Below are 24,223 nucleotides of genomic sequence, written 5' to 3'. Positions count from 1 at the left end.
GCATAGAATTGCTGATAGTAGTCTCTTATGATCCTTTGTATTTCTGTGTTGTCTGTTGTGATCTCTCCATTTTCATTTCTAATGTTGTTGATTTGATTTTTCTCCCTTTGTTTCTTGATGAGTCTGGCTAATGCTTTGTCAATTTTATTTATCTTCTTAAAGAACCAGCTTTTAACTTTGTTGATTTTTGCTATGGTCTCTTTTGTTTCTTTTGCATTTATTTCTGCCCTAATTTTTAAGATTTCTTTCCTTCTACTAACCCTGGGGTTCTTCATTTGTTCCTTGTCTAGTTGCTTTAGGTGTAGAGTTATGTTATTTATTTGATTTTTTTCTTGTTTCTTGAGGTATGCCTGTATTGCTATGTACCTTCCCCTTACCACGGCTTTTACAGAGTCCCACAGGTTTTAGTTTGAAGGTTTAATGCAGTCAATGGGGAAAGTGGAGATGTGCTGCTTGCAAACAGGACGTTCTGCTAAGGAGACGGACACAGCCTTGAGATTAATGGTCCCTTGCAAATAAGGGAACATTCCCTTCTTGTGATAAGGGCTCTGGACAGACTATGCAGTAAGCTGGAATTTCACTCCCTTTTTCTGTATGATAACATTTATGCACATGCGCTGTACTGAATAAGTTTGGTCATACAGTCTGGAATTCTGCCCTAGGGGGGCTATATAAAAATAGACCACGAGCTTGCTTGCTTGCGCAGTTATTATTTTTCCTCTGGCCAGAGTGGTGTCTGTCTCTTGTATGTGTGTCTTGTTTTGTGTCATTTCACTTGTAATCTCCAGAAATCTCCTACATCTGGCGCCCAACGTGGGGCTCGAGTGAAACCGAAAGGGTGAGTAACCCTGGGGGGATTTTAAATCCATAGCAGGGGAACTTTCGGGAAAATCTTGGGGAATTCCTCACCCTAGCAGGGGAACTTTCAGAAAATCATGGAGAATTGCTAGGGGAATTCATGTACATGGAGTTAGTCAAAGGACTTCTCCACTACTTAGGCGTTAAGGCCTCGACTCGTCGATTGAGTGGGCTCTTTCGCTTGGTGGAGCAATATTGTCATTGGTTTCAATATCAAACTAAGTTACAATTAAATTTGAAGAAATGGAAAATAATTCAAAAAAATTAAAAAAACAACATCAGAAGGGTAATGTGATCCCTTTGAAGTTATGGACTTTATGTAATGCTATAATACAGGCTTTGACTTTGCTATCTACTGATAATGAGATTAAATCTAATGCTTCAATGAAGGAAGAAACAATTTATGAGGATGTGCCAAACGTTGGTGGGGTTTCTGCATTGCCTGAAGGTAAGGATACAAGTAAGCTTCCTTCTGGAAACGGTGAAACATCTGATAGTTCAGAATCAGATTCAGAGGCTTCTTCAGTTTCGTCAGAGGAGGGGAAAGAGATTAAAGAAATGACCCATCTATTTCAGGAATGGTGGAGATCCAGTAGGGAGGAGAAGAATCTGCGCCTTCTGCTCCTCCTTATGCTTCTCTTCTCCCCACTGTGGTTGGTCAACCCGATGTGGGGCAGGGAACATTGTCGGTTCTCCTTTCCTTTGTCTATGCTTCATGATGATGACTTGCCTGCTCCCCCTAGTGGTTTTATCGATCCTCCACAATTATTTCCCATCCAGAGACAGCAAGATGGCAATGTGATAAATATTCAATACACTTCTTTGGAATATAAAATTTTTAAAGATCTTAAAGCTGCAGTAGCGCAATACGGTCCTCAATCTCCGTTTGTTTTGGCTATGCTGGAATAATTGGGAAAAGGCAAATTAATCATTCCATTAGATTGAGAAACATTTGCCCCTGTGTCTATTAGTCCCTCAACGTTTTTTCCTTGTATAATCAAGGAGAGAATAGGGCGAGAATCTTTGATAAGCATTTCCCAAAATATATGTCGCCCAGTACTTCCAAATCCTCCTGTTCGTTCATTAGGAAGAGCCAAAAAGGGTTGGGGTAGGCGGGATGGCAGAAGGACAGGGAGGAAAAGTCCCCAGTATACGTTTGCATTCAGTATTTGCATTCTCAAATGCTAAAGTTTGTAATAATATCTCTGAAATTTCATCCCTCCCTATAGCTCATTCCATAGCCATCCTCAATCTTGCTAAAAGATCAGTATATGGCTCATTGGGGCCTTGCATTGTCTTAACAAAGGAGGGCCGGGCATGGCCAGTAAGCACCACATGATGCCATGCTCGTAAAAAGACCTGGCGGACTTGTTGTAGCTCCTGATCAGAGTATTGACCCTGTCCTCTTAAAGCCCGATAATGGTCCTCTCCCATTAATTTATCCTTGAGGGGACCAGGGGGATTCTGTCCTTCATTAATCTGAGCCTGCTTTCTAGCTTCTTCCTTCCAGTTATGAAGTTGCAACCATTGAGAACCCTCCAATACAGTTTTCTCTTGCCTCATTTCCTGGTTCGTTTTCTAATCATTATCTGTCTTCTAAATTGAATGATTTTCTCCGGACTAACTCTACGATATCTCTATCCCCAATTTCAGATGTTCCAGTTAAGGGACCCAATATTTTTACAGATGCAAATAAAAATACTGCTGGATATTGGGCCCTGGAAAGTTCTAAGGTTCTTCCCCACTCATTTTCTTCTGTACAGCCCGCTGAATTGTGGGCTATTTATTTAGTTTTACAAGATTTTCCCCAAATTCCTATTAACATTGTTTCAGATTCTCGATATGCTGTTCTCCCTTGCCTACAGCTTCCCCATCTCTCCCTTCCACTGACCCTTAAAACAGCTATTGATAAATTGTTTTACCAAGTACAACAATTGCTCTTGCAGCATTCAGAATTAATTTTCTTTACTCACATTCGTGCACATTCCACCCTTCCTGGACCCTTATCATTCAGAAATGCTACAATTGATGCCTTACTTTATCCTATAGAAGCAGCAAAACAAGAACATCTCTTACAGCACACCAATTCCAAAGGGTTAAAAAAATCTCATGCTATTACTCGAAAACAAGCTCAAAATATTGTTCGTTCTTGTTCCATATGTGCACCCTTTGCTTTACCATTTACCTCACCAGGTGTCAACGTAAGAGGACAACAAGCAAATCAAATATGGCAAATGGATGTAATTTACACTTATTCTTTCGGACAACAAAAATATGTGCATCATACTATAGATATGTATACACATTTTCAATGGGCCACTGCATTACATTCTGAAAAGGCTGACACTGTTATTACTCATTTGTCATCTTCTTTTGCAGTTATGGGATTACCAATTGAATTGAAAACTGATAATGCACCTGCCTACCAATCCACGAAATTAGCTCACTTTTTATCCCAATATCATATAACTCATACTTTTGGTATTCCTTATAATAGTCAAGGGCAAGCTATCATTGAAAGAGCTAATCATACCTTGCGTGAATATCTTGAAAAAATAAAAAAGGGGGAACAGGAGAGATTTATGAAACCTAAAGACATTTTGAATAAAACCTTACTTACCCTAAATTTTTTGAATATTTGGAGCATGGGAAATCTATCAGCAGCAGAGTTGCATTTTCAAGGGAAAAAAGAAGACAAGAAGATCTTGAATACACCTATTTGGTATAAAGATAAAGAGAAAGGCTGGATCCCAGCATCATTAATATATCTGGGACGAGGGTATGCTTTCATTTCTGTTAATAATTACAGGTTTTGGACCCCAGTGAGATTGATTAAAATCAACAATGGCTGATCCCTTTGTTCAAAAATGTTAACTTTTGCTTCTTCTTCTCTAGAATCTTTGGAATGGGAACGTTGCCGAGGTCATCGACCCTTTAAAGTCATGAATTATTCTGGGTCTATCATTGTAGATTGGAGTCCAGATTATGGGCAATTCTTAGAAAAATGGTCAAATAAATCTCTTAGGTGGCATCGTGCAAATAGCACTTTGATGGGTAATGAGAATGAAACAATTAAATGGCAGCAATTTGCACTTGTCCCTCCTCAATTACAATTGCAGGGATACCCACACATTCAAAGGGATATTTGGAAACTATTGGCAGTTTCTGGTAATCTCACTATCTGGTCAGGAAACTATAATTTGGACAGTGGTGACTCTTCGGGTCCATTCCATGTTAACTTACATGTTAATAAATCTTATTCCACAATGGCATGTGTAAAATATCCTTTTGCATTGTTATATGGGAATTGGACCTGGAATGATACTGTGCAGTCTATGTCATGTGATTATTGTAATCTAACTCAAAGTGTAAATCAGTCTTGGTGGAAAGAATTTGAAAAACGAGCCTGTAACTCCAATTTTTTGTTAGTAATTGTTAAAGCTCGGACAGAAGTATGGTTGCCTATAAATCTGACTAGGCCATGGTCAGATTCTTTTGCTGTCTCTCATCTAGTAACCGCTGTACAGACTTTGCTGCATCGATCTCGACGTATGCTTGGTGTGGTCATTGCTTCGATTCTAGCAATTGCGTCAGTAACTGCAACAGCAGCGATGGCAAACCTTGCGTTACACCAAGGATTTCAAATAGCTGATTTTGTTCGGGACTGGCATAAAGACTCTCATTTGTTATGACAAGAACAGAGAGATTTGGATGCACAACTTGCTACTGACGTGCTCAATCTTCAACATACCATTTCCTGGCTTGGAGATCAATTAGCTGTTTTATCTACACGAAGTGTGTTGAAATGTGATTGGACTTCTCAGTTTTGTATAACACCTGTACCATTTAACATGAGCCCTTCAAGAAATTAACCGAGACATATAAATAAAAAGAGTTCTAGATGCCCATCATCTAGAGAGATTCCGCCTAGCCCCCAAAAGGTGGCTGGATAGCCAATGACGGGTAAGACCCTCAGAGGAGGGCAACCTAAGACAGGCACAGCCGCAAGAGGGGCTGGTGAGGCTGGAGGTTGGCCGCCTACAGCTTTACACCTTGCTCTACAGAACATCGATACAAATGTCTCGAGGGCTTAAATAAAATAAAAAAGGGGGAGATGAAGGGTTAATGCAGTCAATAGGGAAAGTGGAGATGTGCTGCTTGCAAACAGGATGTTCTGCCAAGGAGACGGACACAGCCTTGAGATTAATGGTCCCTTGCAAATAAGGGAACATTCCCTTCTTGTGATAAGGGCTCTGGACAGACTCCGCAGTAAGCTGGAATTTCACTCCCTTTTGCTATATGATAACATTTATGCACATGCGCTGTACTGAACAAGTTTGGTCATACAGTCTGGAATTCTGCCCAGGGGGGCTATATAAAAATAGACCGTGAGCTTGCTTGCTTGCGCAGTTATTATTTTTCCTCTGGCCAGAGTGGTGTCTGTCTCTTGTATGTGTGTCTTGTTTTATGTCATTTCACTCATAATCTCCAGAAATCTCCTACATTAGGTTGTTGTGTTTTCATTTTCATTGGTTTCTATGCATATTTTGATTTCTTCTGATTTGTTGGTTATTCAGAAGTGTGTTGTTTAGCCTCCATATGCTGGAATTTTTAATATTTTTTTTTCCTGTAATTGACATCTAATCATACTGCATTGTGGTCAGAAAAGATACTTGAGATGATTTCAATTTTTTTGAATTTACTAAGAAAAGGTATGACCAACCTAGACAGCATATTCAAAAACAGAGACATTACTAAGCCGACTAAGGTCTGTCTAGTCAAGGCTATGGTTTTTCCTGTGGTCAAGTATGGATGTGAGAGTTGGACTGTGAAGAAGGCTGAGTGCTGAAGAATTGATGCTTTTGAACTGTGGTGTTGGAGAAGACTCTTGAGAGTCCCTTGGACTGCAAGGAGATCCAACCAGTCCATTCTGAAGGAGATCAGCCCTGGGATTTCTTTGGAAGGAATGATGCTGAAGCTGAAACTCCAGTACTTTGGCCACCTCATGCGAAGAGTTGACTCATTGGAAAAGACTCTGATGCTGGGAGGGATTGGGGGCAGTAGGGGAAAGGGATGACCAAAGATGAGATGGCTGGATGGCATCACAGACTCAATGGACATGAGTCTGAGTGAATTCCAGGAGATGGTGATGAACAGGGAGGCCTGGCGTGCTGTGATTCATGTGGTCGCAAAGAGTCAGACACGACTGAGCGACTGAACTGAACTGAACTGAAGGCTAGATTTATCGTGCAGGATGTGGTCTATCCTGGAGAAGTTTCCATACGCAGTTGAGAAAAAGGTGGAATTCATTGTTTTGGGGTGAAATGTCCTATAGATATCAAATAGGTCTAACTGGTCCATTGTATCATTTAAAGTTCCTGTTTCCTTGCTAATTTTATGTTTAGTTGATCTATCCATAGATGTGAGTGGGGTGTTAAAGTCTCCCACTATTATTGTGTTATTGTTAATTTCTCCTTTCATACTTGTTAGCATTTCCTTACAGATTGCAGTGCTCCTATGTTGGGAGCATATATATGCATAATTGTTATATCTTCTTGGATTGATCCTTTGATCATTATGTAGTGTCCTTCTTTGTCTCTTTTCACAGCCTTTATTTCAAAGTCTATTTTTTCTGATATTGGTATTGCTACTCCTGCTTTCTTAGGGTCTCCATTTGCATGAAGTATGTTTTTCCAGCCCTTCACTTCAGTGTGTGTGTGTGCACCTTGTTTTGAGTTGGGTCTCTTGTAGACAGCATATACAGAGGTCTTGTTTTTGTATCCATTCAGGTAGTCTTTGTCTTTTGGTTGGGGCATTCTGCCCATTTACATTTAAGGTAATTATTGATAAGTATGATCCCATTGTCATTTACTTTATTGTTTTGGGTTCAAGTTTATACACCTTTTCTCTGTTTCCTGTCTAAAGAAGATCCTTTAGCATTTGTTGAAGAGCTGGTTTGGTGGTGCTGAATTTTCTGAGCTTTTGCTTGTCTGTAAAGCTTTTGATTTCTCCTTCATATTTGAATGAGGTCCTTGCTGGTACAGTAATCTGGGTTGTAGGTTTTTCTCTTTCATCAGTTTAAGTATGTCCTGCCATTCCCTCCTGGCCTGAAGAGTTTCTATTGAAAGATCCGCTTTTATCCTTATGGGAATCCCCTTGTGTGTTATTTGTTGTTTTTCCCTTGCTGCTTTTAATATTTGTTCTTTGTGTTTGATCTTTGTCAATTTGATTAATATGTGTCTTGGATGTTTTGCCTTGGGTTTATCCTGTTTGGGACTTTCTGGGTTTCTTGGACTTGGGCGGCTATTTCCTTCCCCATTTTAGGGAAGTTTTCAACTATCATCTCCTCAGGTGTTTTCTCATGGCCTTTCTTTTTGTCTTGCTCTTCTGCAACTCCTATGATTCGAATGTTGGGGCATTTGACATTGTCCCAGAGGTCTTTGAGGTTGTCCTCATTTCATTTAATTCTTTTTTCTTTTTTCCTCTCTGCTTCATTAATTTCCACCATTCTATCATCCACATCACTTATCCTATCTTTTGCCTCCATTATTCTACTGTTGGTTCCTCCAGAGTGTTTCTGATCTCAGTTATTGCATTATTCATTATTGACTGACTCTTTTTTATTTCTTCTAGGTCCTTGTTAAACATTTCTTGCATCTTCTCAATCCTTGTCTCCAGGCTATTTATCTGTAACTCCATTTTGTTTTTGAGATTTTGGATCATTCATACTATCATTATTCTGAAATTTTTTTCAGGTAGACTCCCTATCTCCTTCTCTTTGGTGTGGTTTGGTGGACACTTATCATGTTCCTTTACCTGCTGAATGTTTCTCTGCCTTTTCATCTTGTTTAGATTGCTGTTTGGGGTGGCCTTTCTGTATTCTGGCAGTTTGTGGTTCTTCTTTATTGTGGAGGTTCCTCTCTGTGGGTGGGGTTGGACAAGTGGCTTGTCAAGGTTTCCTGGTTAGGGAAGCTTGTGTCAGTGTTCTGGAGGGTGGAGCTGGATTTCTTCTCTTTGGAGTGCAATGAAATGTCCAGTAGTGAGTTTTGAGATGTCTATGGGTTTGTTGTGACTTTGGGCAGCCTGTATATCGAAGCTCAGGGCTCTGTTCCTGCGTTGCTGGAGAATTTGTGTGGTATGTCTTGCTCTGGAACTTGTTGGCTCTTGGTTGGAGCTTGGTTTCAGTGTAGATATGGATGCTTTTGGATGAGCTCTTATCGATTAATGTTCCCTGGAGTCAGGAGTTCTCTACTGTTCTCAGGTTTGGGGCTTAAGTCTCCTGCCTCTGCTTTTCAGTCTTATCCTTACAGTAGCCTCAAGACTTCTCCATCCATACAGCACCAATGATAAAACATCTAGGTTAATGGTGAAAAGATTCTCCACACTGAGAGATACCCAGAGAGATTCACAGAGTTACATGCAGAAGAGAAGAGGGAGGAGAGAGATATAGGTGACCAGGAGAAGAAGAGGGGGAATCGAAAGGTGAGAGAGCAATCTAGCCAGTAATCAATTCCCTATGTGCTAGTGTGTCGTTGTAATAATGACTGTTCAGATCTTCTGCCCACTTTTTGATTTGGTTTGGTTTTTTATATTAAGTTGTATAAATTGTTTATATATTTTGAATATTAACCTCTTGTTGGTCATATCATTTGCAAATACTTTCTTCCTGTCTGTAGATTACCTTTTCATTTTGTTGATGGTTTCATTTGCTGTGCAACAGTTTTTAAGATTAATCAGGTCAGGTTTGTTTATTTTTGCTCGTGTTCTCTTTGTTTATATATTTTGAGCATTAGCTCTTTATTGGTAATATCATTTGCAACTATTTTTTCCTATTCATTAGATTGTCTTTTTGTTTTGCTGATGGTTTATCTGCTGTGCTTTCACAATTGCTTGTAAGACACATTTAGTGGTGATAAATTCCCCCAGCTTTACTTTATGGAAAACTCTTCTTTTTGTTAATATGGTTACCTCTGCTATATAATAGGATCTTGTTTTTTTACACTTTACTTAAAATGTTTTTTTTTTAATTGAAGCATAATTGCTGTATAGAATTTGTTTTTTTCTGTCAAACCAATATGAATCAGCCATAGGTATATATATATATATCCCTTCCCTTTTGAGCCTCCCTCCCTTCTCCCTCCCCATTCCACACCTCTAAGTTGACGCAGAGCCCCTGTTTGAGTTCTTGAGACATACAACAAATTCCCATTGGTTATCTAGTTTACATATGGTAATGTAAGTTTCCATGTTACTCTCTCCATACATCTCACTCTCTCCTTCCCTCTCCCCATGCCCATAAGTCTATTCTCTATGTCTGTTTCTCCACTGCTGTCCTGCAAATGAATTCTTCAATATCATTTTTCTAGATTCTCTATATATGCATTACTATACAATATTTATCTTTTTCTTTCTGACTTACTTCACTGTGTATAATAGGTACTAGGTTCATCAACCTCATCAGAACTGCCTCAAATGCATTCCTTTTTATGACTGATGCTGAAGCTGAAACTCCAATACTTTGGCCACCTCATGCGAAAAGTTGACTCACTGGAAAAGACCCTGATGCTGGGAGGGATTGGGGGCAGGAGGAGAAGGGGGCGATGGAGGATGAGATGGCTGGATGGCATCAGTGACTCAATGGACATGAGTTTGGGTAAACTCCAGGAGTTGGTGATGGACAGGGAAGCCTGGAGTACTGCGATTCATGGGGTCTCAAAGAGTCGGACATGACTGAGCGACTGAACTGAACTGAACTGAATATTCCTTTGTGTGTATGTACCACAACTTCATCCATTTATCTGTCGATGGACATCGAGGTTGCTTCCAAGTTCTAGCTATTGTAAATAGTGCTGCAATGAACAATGGGACATATGTGTCTTCTTCAATTTTGGTTTCCTCAGGGTATATGCCTAGGAGTGGGATTGCTGGGTCATATGGTGCTTTGATTCCTAGTTTTTTTTTTTTTTTTAAGGAATCTCCATACCATCTACCATAGTGGCTGTATCAATTTATATGTCCACCAACAGTGCAAGAGAATTCCCTTTTCTCTGCACCCTCTCCAGCATTTATTGTTTGTAGACTTTCTGATGATGGCCATTCTGACCGGTGTGAGGTGATATCTCATTGTAGTTTTGATTTAAATTTCTTTAATAATGAGTGATGTTTAGCATCTTTCCATGTGTTTGTTAGCCATCTGTACGTCTTTGGAGAAATGTTTGTTTTGGTCTTTCCCCCACTTTTTGATTGGGTTGTTTTTCTGGTATTGAGTTGTATGAGTTGCTTGTATATTTTGGAAATTAATCCTTGTCACTTGTTTCATTTGCTATTATTTTCTCCCATTCTGAGGGCTGTCTCTTCACCTTGTGTATAGTTTCCTTTGCTATACAAAAGCTTTTAAGTTTAATCAGCCCCCACTTGTTTACTTTTGTGTTTATTTTTACTGGAAAATTCTTTATCTTGCCTTCACTTCTGGAGAATAACCTTACTGGGTAAAACATTCTTCATTGGAAGTTTTTTTTTTTTTTTTTGGGTTGTTGTTCTTAGAACTTTGAATGTATCATCCCATTACCACCTGGTCTGCAAGGTCTCTGTTGAGAAATATTTCAATAGCCTTAAGGTTGGGTCCCTTTTCTAAGAGAAATATGTTTTCTCTTGTTGCTTTTAAAGCTCTCTCATCTTTGATTTTAAATAGTTTCATTATGCATGTTTTTGGAGAAGATTGTTTTCTATTGAAGTTTTGGGGTGATCTATTTGCTTCATGAACTTGAATAGCCAAATCTCTCTCCAAGTTTGAGAAGCTGTTAGCCATTATTTCTTTAAGTAAATCCTTCACTCCTTTTGCCTACCTTTCTCCTACTTGGACTCCAATGGTGCATACATTATTTCTCTTGAAGATGTCCAATAAATTCCATTACTTTTTTCATTCCTTCTCTGCTGCTGCTGCATTGTTTTATTAATTTACTCCTCTGAAAATATAATTTCAATCTTCTGTCTTCAGGCCCACTGCTTCTTTTCTTTGCTTGCTCCAGTCTGCTGTTGAAACTGTCTATTGTTCAGTCATTGTACTCATAAGCAATGTTTTGTTCTTTTTATATTTTCTATTTCTTTGTTGAACTTCCCATTTAGTTCTTTTATTGTCTCCCAATATTGTTAAGTTGTTTATCTGTGTTCTCTTGTAGCTCTCTGAGCACCGTTAGAACAATTGTTTATAATGCTTTGTTGGGCAATTCCTAGATCTCCATTACATTAGGGCTAGATACTGGAGATTTACTGTGGTCTTCTGAGTCATTTCTCCCTGATTCTTCAGTGATCCCCAGAACCTTCCACATAAGTCTACAGATTTGAAAAAGCATCCACCTCTTTCAGGCCTATGGACTATCTTTAGTAAGAGAAGATTTTAACCTGTGAGTGGGAGTATGCCGATGTATGCTGTTACTCTAGGTCAGGCGCTGCAAATTATGAGTTATGGGAGCATGTGGAAGCACTGAGTCTGAGAAAAGGGGCATGATGTCTCTTCGGCTCAAGTCATGGTACCACAACACTGACAAACTGTGTGGACCTTGATGAACACTGCTGGGGTTGCCCAGTGGCTGTAAGGATAATAGGTATTTTCAGTGGTGCCTAAAAGCTCAGTGGCTAGGAAACAGGACAGGCATTGATCATGGCCAGAGAAAGTGGTGGACAGAAACTCAGCAGCATGAATCAGCTACAGGTCTTATGTTGGGGCAGAAGCCAGGTGCAGACATATATGTAATGTATAGGAAGCAAGAATCAGGCCAAGTAAGGGCTCACTGGCAGTTGCAGGGGTCCTGGATGTTGGCAAATTCTCCTATAGCTGCAAAATCTCCCTCTAGACATGTGCACTGCAGTGGAGGCTACACACAGGGCTCAGGTTGGGTGTTTGCAGGTGCTCTGCTGGAGCGGTTAGTCTAAGTGTATGACCAGCAGTGAGTATCAGCCAAAGGAGTCTAGGCTTGCTTCTTGCACTCACACAACCTCAGAAAAAAGAGCTGGCTTTGGGTATGGGGACTCTGGACTCTGGCTGGGGTCTGGGGACAGACTGGGAAGGGGCTCCAGTGGCCACATCAGCAAATATGAATACCTGTAGCGCAAAATCTGGTGTCATCTGCAGGAAATGCCAGGTGGCTTGCAAGATCTTTGTTTGATCAGTGGTGGAATCCACTGAGTTTGTCTCTTAAGTAGGTCCCTGTGAACTGTAACAACTTCTGCTGTGTGGCTGCTATTAGTAGTCCCTGCTTTTCTTCTTGTTCCTCACATCTCTATACATATGAGCTTTGTGAGTCTGGGTAGGGTGAAATCAAAGCAGGACATTTGTACAATGACCCCAAAGGCTGGAGAAGCCTGTTGCTCAGAATTCTCTCCCTCTCCTGGCGAGAGAACTCTTTACCTGGGAGGTTCCCTCACCACACAGAACATTGCTAACTTGGGGGATGGTGTGATCTTTTTAGCCTCAAATAATGCCTATTCACTACCCACTCACAAATTAGAGTTCTGGTCAGTTCAGTACAGTTCAGTCACTCAGTCGTGTCTGACTCTTTGCGACCACATGAATCGCAGCACCCCAGGCCTTCCTGTTCATCACCATCTCCCCGGGTTCACTCAGACTCATGTCCATCGAGTCCGTGATGCCATCCAGCCATCTCATCCTAGGTCATCCCTTTCTCCTCCACCGCCAATCACTCCCAGCATCAGAGTCTTTTCCAATGAGTCAACTCTTCGCATGAGGTAGCCAAAGTACTGGAGTTTCAGCTTTAGCATCATTCCTTCCAAAGAAATCCCAGGGTTGATCTCCTTCGGAATGGACTGGTTGGATCTCCTTGCAGTCCAAGGGACTCTCAAGAGTCTTCTCCAACACCACAGTTCAAAAGCATCAATTCTTCGGCACTCAGCCTTCTTCACAGTCCAACTCTCACATCCATACATGACCACTGGAAAAACCATAGCCTTAACTAGACGGACCTTAGTCAGCAAAGTAATGTCTCTGCTTTTGAATATGCTATCTAGGTTGGTCATAACTTTTCTTCTAAGGAGCAAGCTTGTATTAATTTCATGGCTGCAGTCACCATCTGCAGTGATTTTGGAGCCCCCAAAAATAAACTCTGACACTGTTTCCACTGTTTCCCCATCTATTTCCCACGAAGTGATGGGACTGGATGCCATGATCTTCGTTTTCTGAATGTTGAGCTTTAAGTCAACTTTTTCACTCTCGTCTTTCACTTTCATCAAGAGGCTTTTTCACTCCTCTTCACTTTGTGCCATGAAGATGGTGTCATCTGTATATCTGAGGTTATTGATATTTCTCCTGGCAATCTTGATTCCAGCTTGTGTTTCTTCCAGTCCAGCATTTCTCATGATGTACTCTGCATAGAAGTTAAATAAGCAGGGTGACAATATACAGCCTTGACGTACTCCTCTTCCTATTTGGAACCAGTCTGTTGTTCCATGTCCAGTTCTAACTGTTGCTTCCTGACCTGCATACAGATTTCTCAAGAGGCAGGTTAGGTGGTCTGGTATTCCCATCTCTTTCAGAATTTTCCACAGTTTATTGTGATCCACACAGTCAAAGGCTTTGGCATAGTCAATAAAGCAGAAATAGATGTTTTTCTGGAACTCTCTTGCTTTTTCCATGATCCAGCGGATGTTGGCAATGTGATCTCTGGTTCCTCTGCCTTTTCTAAAACCAGCTTGAACATCAGGGAGTTCACAGTTCACGTATTGCTGAAGTCTGGCTTGGAGAATTTTGAGCATTACTTTACTAGCATGTGAGATGAGTGCAATTGTGCGGTAGTTTAAGCATTCTTTGGCATTGCCTTTCTTTGGGATTGGAATGAAAACTGACATTTTCCAGCCCTGTGGCCACTGCTGAGTTTTCCAAATTTGCTGGCATATTGAGTGAAACACTTTCACAGCATCATCTTTCAGGATTTGAAACAGCTCAACTGGAATTCCATTACCTCTACTAGCTTTGTTCGTAGTGATGCTTTCTAAGGCCCACTTGACTTCACATTCCAAGATTTCTGGCTCTAGATTAGTGATCACATCATCATGATTATCTGGGTCATGAAGATCTTTTTTGTACAGTTCTTCCGTGTATTCTTGCCATCTCTTCTTAATATCTTCTGCTTCTGTTAGGTCCAGACCATTTCTGTCCTTTATCGAGCACATCTTTGCAAGAAATATTCCCTTGGTATCTCTAATTTTCTTGAAGAGATCTCTAGTCTTTCCCATTCTGTTGTTTTCCTCTATTTCTTTGCATTGATCGCTGAAGAAGGCTTTCTTATCTCTTCTTGCTATTCTTTGGAACTCTGCATTCAGATGCTTATATCTTTCCTTTTCTCCTTTGCTTTTCGCCACTCTCCTTTTCACAGCTATTTGTAAGGCCTCCTCAGACAGCCATTTTGCTTTTTTGCATTTCTTTTCCATGGGGATGGTCTTGATTCCTGTCTCCTGTACAATGTCACGAACCTCATTCCATAGTTCCTCAGGCACTCTATCTATCAAATCAAGGCCCTTAAATCTATTTCTCACTTCCACTGTATAATAATAAAGATTTGATTTAGGTTATACCTGAATGGTCTAGCGATTTTCCTTACTTTCTTCTATTTCAGTCTGAATTTGGTAATAAGGAGTTCATGATCTGAGCCACAGTCAGCTCCTTGTCTTCTTTTTATTGACTGTATAGAGCTTCTCCATCTTTAGCTGCAAAGAATATAATCAATCTGATTTCGGTGTTGACCATCTGGTGATGTCCATGTGTAGAGTCTTCTCTTGTGTTGTTGGAAGAGGGTGTTTGCTATGACCAATGTGTTCTCTTGGCAAAACTCTATTAGGCTTTGCCCTGCTTCATGCTACTTTCCAAGGCCAAATTTGCCTGTTACTCCAGGTGTTTCTTGACTTCCTACTTTTGCATTCCAGTTCCCTATAATGAAAAGGACATCTTTTGTGGATGTTAGTTCTAAAAGATCTTGTAGGTCTTCGTAAATCCGTTCAACTTCAGCTTCTTCAGCATTACTGGTTGGGGCATAGACTTGGATAACTGTGATATTGAATGGTTTGCCTTGGAGACGAAGAGATCATTCTGTCGTTTTTGAGATTTCATCCAAGAACTGCATTTTTAAAAAATTTTTATTTTTACTTTATTTTACTTTACAATACTGTATTGATTTTGCCATACATTGACTTGAATCCACCACGGGTGTACATGTGTTCCCAAGCATGAACCCCCCTGCCACCTCCCTCCCCATAACATCTCTCTGGGTCATCACCGTGCACCAGCCCCAAGCATGCTGTATCCTGCGTCGGACATAGACTGGCGATTCGATTCTTACATGATAGTATACATGTTTCAATGCCATTCTCCCAAATCATCCCACCCTCTCCCTCTCCCTGAGTCCAAAAATCCATTATACACATCTGTGTCTTTTTTGTTGTCTTGCTTACAGGGTCGTCACTGTCATCTTTCTAAATTGCACATATATGCATTAGTATACTGTATTGGTGTTTTTCTTTCTGGCTTACTTCACTCTGTATAATTGGCTCGTTTCATCCATCTCATTAGAACTGATTCAAATGTATTCTTTTTAATGGCTGAGTAATACACCATTGTGTATATGTACCACACTTTCTTATCCATTCATCTGCTAATGGACATCTAGGTTGTTTCCATGTCCTGGCTATTATAAACAGTGCTGCGATGAACATTGAGGTACATGTGTCTCTTTCAATTCTGGTTTCCTCGGTGTGTATGCCCAGCAGTGGGATTGCTGGGTCATAAGGTAGTTCTATTTGCAATTTTTTAAGGGATCTCCACACTGTTCTCCAAAGTGCCTGTACTAGTTTGCATTCCCACCAACAGTGTAGGAGGGTTCCCTTTTCTCCACACCCGCTTCAGCATTTATTCCTTGTAGACTTTTGGATCGCAGCCATTCTGACTGGTGTGAGGTGGTACCTCATTGTGGTTTTGATTTGCATTTCTCTAATAATGAGTGATGTTGAGCATCTTTTCATGTGTTTATTAGCCATCCGCATGTCTTCTTTGGAGAAATGTCTATTTAGTTCTTTGGCCCATTTTTTGATTGGGTCGTTTATTTTTCTGGAATTGAGCTGCAGAAGTTGCTTGTATATTTTTGAGATTAGTTGTTTGTCAGTTGCTTCATTTGCTATTATTTTCTCCCATTCAGAAGGCTGTCTTTTCACCTTGCTTATATTTTCCTTTGTTGTGCAGAAGCTTTTAATTTTAATTAGATCCCATTTGTTTATTTTTGCTTTTATTTCCCGAATTTTGGGAGGTGGATCATAGAGGATCCTGGTGTGATTTATGGAGAGAGTGTTTTGCCTCTGTTCTCCTCTAGGAGTTTTCTAGTTTCTGGTCTTACATTTAGATCTTTAATCCATTTTGAGTTTATTTTTGTGTGTGGTGTTAGAAAGTGATCTAGTTTCATTCTTTTACAAGTGGTTGACCAGTTTTCCCAGCACCACTTGTTAAAGAGATTGTCTTTACTCCATTGTATATTCTTGCCTCTTTTGTCAAAGATAAGGTGTCCATAAGTGGGTGGATTTATCTCTAGGCTTTCTATTTTGTTCCATTGATCTATATGTCTGTCTTTGTGCCAGTGCCATACTGTCTTGATGACTGTGGCTTTGTAGTAGAGCCTGAAGTCAGGCAGGTTGATTCCTCCAGTTCCATTCTTCGTTCTCAAGATGGCTTTGGCTATTCGAGGTTTTTTGTATTTCCATACAAATCTTGAAATTATTTGTTCTAGTTCTGTGAAAAATATGGCTGGTGGCTTGATAGGGATTGCATTGAATTTGTACATTGCTTTGGGTAGTATACTCATTTTCACTATATTGATTCTTCCCATCCATGAACATGGTATATTTCTCCATCTATTAGTGTCCTCTTTGATTTCTTTCATCAGTGTTTTATAGTTTTCTATATATAGGTCTTTAGTTTCTTTAGGTAGATATATTCCTAAGTATTTTATTCTTTTCGTTGCAATGGTGAATGGAATTGTTTCCTTGATTTCTTTTTCTACTTTCTCATTATTAGTGTATAGGAATGCAAGGGATTTCTGTGTGTTGATTTTATATCCTGCAACTTTACTATATTCATTGATTAGCTCTAGTAATTTTGTGGTGGAGTCTTTAGGGTTTTCTATGTAGAGGATCACGTCATCTGCAAACAGTGAGAGTTTTACTTCTTCTTTTCCAATTTGGACTCCTTTTATTTCTTTTTCTGCTCTGATTGCTGTGGCCCAAGCTTCCAGAACTATGTTGAATAGTAGTGGTGAAAGTGGGCACTCTTGTCTTGTTCCTGACTTTAGGGGAAATGCTTTCAATTTTTCACCATTGAGGATAATGTTTGCTGTGGGTTTGTCATATATAGCTTTTATTATGTTGAGGTATATTCCTTCTATTCCTGCTTTCTGGAGAGTTTTTATCATAAATGGATGTTGAATTCTGTCAAAGGCCTTTTCTGCATCTATTGAGATAATCAGATGGCTTTTATTTTTCAATTTGTTAATGTGGTGAGTTACATTGATTGATTTGCGGATATTGAAGAATCCTTGCATCCCTGGGATGAAGCCCACTTGGTCATGGTGTATGATCTTTTTAATGTGTTTTTGGATTCTGATTGCTAGAATTTTGTTGAGGATTTTTGCATCTATGTTCATCAGTGATGTTTTCTTTTTTTGTAGTATCTCTGTCAGGTTTTGGTATTAGGGTGATGGTGGCCTCATAGAATGAGTTTGGAAGTTTACCTTCCTCTGCAATTTTCTGGAAGAGTTTGAGGAGGATAGGTGTTAGCTCTTCTCCAAATTTTTGGTAGAATTCAGCTGTGAAGCCGTCTGGACCTGGGCTTTTGTTTGCTGGACGATTTCTGATTACAGTTTCAATTTCCGTGCTTGTGATGGGTCTGTTAAGATTTTCTATTTCTTCCTGGTTCAGTTTTGGAAAGCTGTACTTTTCTAAGAATTTGTCCATTTCTTCCACGTTGTCCATTTTATTGGCATAGAATTGCTGATAGTAGTCTCTTATGATCCTTTGTATTTCTGTGTTGTCTGTTGTGATCTTTCTATTTTCATTTCTAATTTTATTGATTTGATTTTTCTCTCTTTGTTTCTTGATGAGTCTGGCTAATGGTTTGTCAATTTTCTGTATCCTCTCAAAGAACCAGCTTTTGGCTTTGTTGATTTTTGCTATGGTCTCTTTTGTTTCTTTTGCTTTTATTTCTGCCCTAATGTTTAAGATTTCTTTCCTTCAGCTAACTCTGGGGTTCTCCAATTCTTCCTTTTTTAATTGCCATAGGTGTAGAGTTAGGTTATTTATTTGACTTATTTCTTGTTTCTTGAGGTATTGCCTGTATTGCTATGAACTTTCCTCTTAGCACTGCTTTTATAGTGTCCCACAGGTTTTGGGTTGTTGTGTTTTCATTTTCATTCGTTTCTATGCATATTTTGATTTCTTTTTTAATTTCTTCTGTGATTTGTTGGTTATTCAGAAGTGTGTTGTTCAACCTCCATATGCTGGAATTTTTAATAGGTTTTCTCCTGTAGTTTTGATCTAATCTTAATGCATTATGGTCAGAAAAGATGCTTGAAATGATTTTGATTTTTTTATAAAGGTTTATATTATAACCTTTATAATTTATAAAGGTTAGATTTATGGCCCAGGATGTGATCTATCCTGGAGAAGGTTCCATGAGCACTTGAGAAAAAGGTGAAATTCATTGTTTTGGGGTGAAATGTCCTATAGATATCAATTAGGTCTAAATGGTCTAATGTAATATTTAAAGTTTGCATTTCTTCGTTAATTTTCTGTTTAGTTGATCTGTCCATAGGTGTGAGTGGGGTATTAAAGTCTCCCACTATTATTGCGTTATTGTTAATTTCCCCTTTCATACTTGTCAGCATTTGTCTTACATATTGTGGTGCTCCTATATTGGGTGCATATATATTTATAATTTTTATATCTTCTTCTTGGATTGATCCTTTGATCATTATGTAGTGGCCTTCTTTGTCTCTTTTCACAGCCTTTGTTTTAAAGTCTATTTTATCGGATATGAGTATTGCCACTCCTGCTTTCTTTTGGTCTCTATTTGCATGGAATATCTTTTTCCAGCCCTTCACGTTCAGTCTGTATGTGTCCCTTGTTTGGAGGTGGGTCTCTTGTAAGCAGCATATAGAGGGGTCTTGTTTTTGTATCCATTCGGCCAGTCTTTGTCTTTTGGTTGGGGCATTCAACCCATTTACGTTTAAGGCAATTATTGGTAAGTATGATCCCGTTACCATTTACTTTATTGTTTTGGGTTCGGGTTTATACACCCTTTTTGCGTTTCCTGTCTAGAGAATATCCTTTAGAATTTGTTGGAGAGGTGGTTTGGTGGTGCTGAATTCTCTCAGCTTTTGCTTGTCTGTAAAGCTTTTGATTTCTCCTTCGTATTTGAATGAGATCCTTGCTGGGTACAGTAATCTGGGCTGTAGGTTATCTTCTTTCATCACTTTAAGTATGTCTTGCCATTCCCTCCTGGCCTGAAGAGTTTCTATTGAAAGATCAGGTGTTATCCTTATGGGAATCCCCTTGTGTGTTATTTGTTGTTTTTCCCTTGCTGCTTTTAATATTTGTTCTTTGTGTTTGATCTTTGTTAATTTGATTAATATGTGTCTTGTGGTGTTTCGCCTTGGGTTTATCCTATTTGGAACTCTCTGTGTTTCTTGGACTTGGGTGATTATTTCCTTCCCCATTTTAGGGAAGTTTTCAACTATTATCTCCTCAAGGATTTTCTCATGATCTTTCTTTATGTCTTCTTCTTCTGGGACTCCTATAATTCGAATGTTGGAGCATTTCATGTTGTCCTGGAGGTCTCTGAGATTGTCCTCATTTCTTTTAATTTATTTTTCTTTTTTCCTCTCTGATTCATGTATTTCTACCATTCTATCTTCTATTTCACTAATCCTATCTTCTGCCTCCGTTATTCTACAATTTGTTGCCTCCAGAGTGTTTCTGATCTCATTTATTGTGTTATTCATTATATATTGACTCTTTTTTATTTCTCTAGGTCCTTGTTAAACCTTTCTTGCATCTTCTCAATCCTTGTCTCTAGGCTATTTATCTGTGATTCCATTTTGATTTCAAGATTTTGGATTATTTTCACTATCAATATTCAGAATTTTTCTCAGGTAGATTCCCTACCTCTTTCTGTTTTGTTTGGTTTGGTGGGCAACTCTCCTGTTCCTTTACCTGCTGAGTGTTCCTCTGTCTCTTCATCTTGGTTATATTACTGCGTTTGGGGTGGCCTTTTTATATTCCAGTAATTTGTGGAGTTCTCTTTATTACGGAGCTTCCTCACTGTGGGTGGGGTTGTATCAGTGGCTTGTCAAGGTTTCCTGGTTAGGGAGGCTTGTGTTGGAGTTCTGGTGGGTGGAGCTGGGTTTCTTCTCTCTGGAGTGCAGTGGAGTGACCAGTATTGGGTTATGAGACATCAAAGGTTTTGGAGCAACTTTGAGCTGCCTGTATACTGAAGCTCAGGGGAGTGTTCCTGTGTTGCTGGAGAATTTGCGTGGCATGTCTTGCTCTGGAACTTGTTGGCCCTTTGGCTGGAGCTTGGTTTCAGTGTTGGTATGGAGGCATTTGATGAGCTCCTATTGCTTAGTGTTCTCTGAATTCAGGAGTTCTCTGATGTTTTCAGGCTTTGTACTTAAGCCTCCTGCTTCTGGTTTTCAGTTTTATTTTTACAGTAGCCTCTAGACTTCTCCATCTATACAGCACTGATGATAAAACATCTAGGTTAAAGATGAAAAGTTTCTCCACATTGAGGGACACCCGGAGAGGTTCACTGAGTTACAAGGAGAAGAGAAGAGGGACGGGGTAGTTAGAGGTGACTGGAATGAGATGCAGTGAGATCAAAAGAGGAGAGAGCAAGCTAGCCAGTAGTCACTTCCTTATGTGCGCTCCATAGTCTGGACCGCTCAGAGGTATTTACGGAGTTATACAGGGAAGAGGAGAGGGAGAAAGTAGGCAGAGGTGGCCTGGAGGATAAGAGAGAGGAATGAGAAGGTTAGAGACAAATCCTGCCAGTAACCAGTTCCTTAGGTGTTCTCCACCGTGTGGAACACACAGAGATTCACAGAGTTGGATAGAGAAAAGATGGGGGAGGAAAGAGACAGAGGCCACCTGGTGGAGAAAAAGGAGAGTCCAAAGGAGGAGAGAGTGGTCAAGCCAGTAATCTCGCTCTGAGGTAAAATTGGGTAGTGAAGTTTGGGTTTTTAAATGTACAAAATTGCCAACAAAAACCAAAAAGCAAAGATTAAAAGTCTAGAGTAGAGGTTGGATTTTCAAAAATACAATATTAAAGAAAAGAAGCAGAAGGAAAAGGAAAAAAGGAAAAAAAAAAGCCACAAGAATTATTAAATAAAGCCACCACCAACAATCATCCAAAGACTATATATGGTGTTTGCCTTAAAAAAAAAAGTCTTTTTTTGGGAATATTAATAGTAGGTTATAGAAATAAAAATTAGAGGAGAAATAGAAGACTTAACAATTTAAAAAAAAGTTAGAAAAAAAAAGAAGAAAAAAAAGGAATGATTTTAAAAATAGTAAAGATATTTCTGGCCCTTCTCTGATGTTATGGACAATGTGGGGTCACTTCCAAGGTGGTTCCCTCTGTTTAATTTCTTCTGTTTGCTGGTTTTTTAGGCTCAGTAGTTCAGTCGCGCTGTGGGGAGGGGGGGATGCTGCAAAGAAACAGCACTGTCGTGTGCACACAGTGTCTCAGCCCCGCTGGACCTGTCCCTTCTCGTGGCGCACAAACGCTCCGGCTCTCCGATTCTCAGCCGGGAACCATCTGAGGCTGGCCCTAGGCTGTGTGCACTTCCCCGGACTAAGCTGCTCAGGTTCGGCGCTCAGGCAGCCCTCAGAGGTACAGATTCGGTTGGGACTGCGTTTTGTGCCCTTCCCAGTTCCAAGTAGCTCAGGGTTTGGTGAGCGCAATCGCTGTGACTTGTCGCCTTTTCTGACTCTGCTGCTCAGTTTTCTGGGTGGACGGCTGGCACCCCTTGTGAGGCAGATGGTGACTGTCCAGCACCCCCAGAAGTCTTAGCAACGAAGCCTGCTTATAGTTTGGTTAGTAAAGTCTCTCCGGGTCTGCAATTGCCCCTTTCCAGCCCTTTCGGCTCTGGCTGCCTGTCCCCGGCGGGGGATGGTCTGCAGCCGGCTTTTCCCATTCTGTCCTTTGTTCTGTGCGTGGTCCTGGTGGCGTTTTATGTTCGAGCTTTTCGCGTGGTAGCTATCCCATAGTCTGGTTTGCTAGCCCAAGTTAGATCATTCTGGTTGCACGTGGGGCGTTCCTGCCCGATTCTTACAAAGCACTGCAGCCTGCGCCTCTTGCTCTTCCCTGCCCTGCCCCCACTTCCTAGTGGTGGATGCAGGCGTCTGTGCTGCTCTTCCGCTGGGGGAGTTACTGTTGGGCTTGTAATCTGTTGGTTTTAATTATTTATTTATTTTTCCTTCCTGTTATGTTGCCCTCTGTGTTTCCAAGGCTCGCCACAGACTCGGCAGGGAGAGTGTTTCCTGGTGTTTGGAAACCTCTCTTCTTCAAATTCCCTTCCCGGGACAGGCTTCCCTTCCCGGGACGGGTTTCCCTTCCCGGGATGGAGCTCCCTCCCCACCTCCTTTGTCTCCTTTTTCATCTTTTATATTTTTTCCTACCTGTTTTTTGAAGACAATGGTCTGCTTTTCTGGTTGCCTGATGTCCTCTGCCAGCCTTCAGAAGTTGTTTTGTGGAGTTTACTCAGCACTGAAATGTTCTTTCGAGGAATTTGTGAGGGAGAAAGTGGTCTTCCTGTCCTATTCCTCCACCATCTTAGGACCTCCCCTCCAAGTACTGCATTTTGGACTCTTTTGTTGACCATGATGGATACTCCATTTCTTCTGAGGGATTCCTGCCTGCAGTAGTAGATATAATGGTCATCTGAGTTAAATTCACCCATTCCAGTCCATTTAGTTCCTGATTCCTAGAATGTCGACATTCACCCTTGCCATCTCTTGTTTGACCACTTCCAATTTGCCTTGATTCATGGACCTGACATTCCAGGTTCCTATGCAATATTGCTCTTTACAGCATCGGACCTTGCTTCTATCACCAGTCACATACACAACTAGGTATTTTTTTTGGCTCCATTCCTTCATTCTTTCTGGAGTTACTTCTCCACTGATTTCCAGTAGCATATCAGGGATCTAATGACCTGGGGAGTTCCTCTTTTGGTATCCTATCATTTTGCCTTTTCCTACTGTTCATGGGGTTCTCAAAGCAAGAATACTGAAGTGGTTTGCCATTCCCTTCTCCAGTGGGACCTAGAAAGCAGATTCTGTCCTCAAATATTCTGATATATTCTTAGAATTTTGGCGATCATCGAGAGCAAAGGGCAAGAGAGTATGTCTTCTATTACATCCCAGTTTCTTTTTGAGCTCTGATTGAGGAAAAGACTGTTGTTCCCTAAACTTTGATGTCCCTACTATCTGGGATAAGACAGATTATCACACACTTTCGTGGAAAAGGGTGTTTGCTATGATCAGTTTGTTCTCTTGTCAAAACTCAGTTAGCCTTTGCCCTGTTTCATTTTGTATTCTAAAAGGCCAAACTTTCCTGATACTCCAGGTATCTCTTGATTTCCTACTTTTCCATTCCAATCCTCTGCCATGAAAAGGACATCTTCTTTTGGTGTTTGTTTTATCTTGTAAGTCTTCATAGAATTGGTCAGCTTCAGCCTCATTGGCATCAGTGGTTTGGGCATAGATTTTGATAACTGTGATGTCGAATGTTTTGCCTTGGAGATGAACATAGATCCTTTGTCATTTAAGATTGCACCCAAGTACCACATTTCAGACTCTTTTTATTGATTGTGAGGGTTACTACATTTCTTCTAAGGGATTCTGAGAACAATTGCTGACAGTAGTGGATATAATCGGAGAAGGCAATGGCACCCCACTCCAGTACTGTTGCCTGGAAAATCCCATGATGGAGGAGCCTGGAAGGCTGCAGTCCATGGGGTCGCTGAGGGTCGGACACGACTGAGCGACTTCACGTTCACTTTTCACTTTCTTGCATTGAAGAAGGAAATGGCAACCCACTCCAGTGTTCTTGCCTGGAGAATCCCAGGGACAGGGGACCCTGCTGGGCAGCTGTCTATGGGATCGCATAGAGTCGGACATGACTGAAATGACTTAGCTGCAGCAGCTGTGGATATAATGGTCATCTGAATCCCAAAAGAATAACAACAACAAAAACAACTCTTCTCCCAGTACCAGAATGTCCTGAGGCAGTGCACAGTAGGTATGGGGTTGTGCA

General features: G+C 40.4%; 1 protein-coding gene across 1 annotated transcript in view; it reads left to right on the top strand.

Moving 5' to 3' along the window:
- Positions 1–428: 428 nt before the first annotated feature.
- LOC101107486 (cytochrome P450 2C31-like) overlaps positions 429–24,223 on the top strand; it is a 102,913-nt gene continuing 79,118 nt past the window's right edge. The window contains exon 1 of the mRNA XM_060405035.1: positions 429–838. The gene's annotated coding sequence lies outside the window, so the exon portion shown is untranslated. The remainder of the gene's footprint in view (positions 839–24,223) is intronic.

The sequence above is a fragment of the Ovis aries genome, chromosome 22 (genome assembly GCF_016772045.2).
Source record: "Ovis aries strain OAR_USU_Benz2616 breed Rambouillet chromosome 22, ARS-UI_Ramb_v3.0, whole genome shotgun sequence".
Lineage (NCBI taxonomy): Eukaryota > Metazoa > Chordata > Mammalia > Artiodactyla > Bovidae > Ovis > Ovis aries.
The sequence above is the reverse complement of the archived record's forward strand: the minus strand, read 5'-3'. Positions and strand labels throughout refer to the sequence as shown.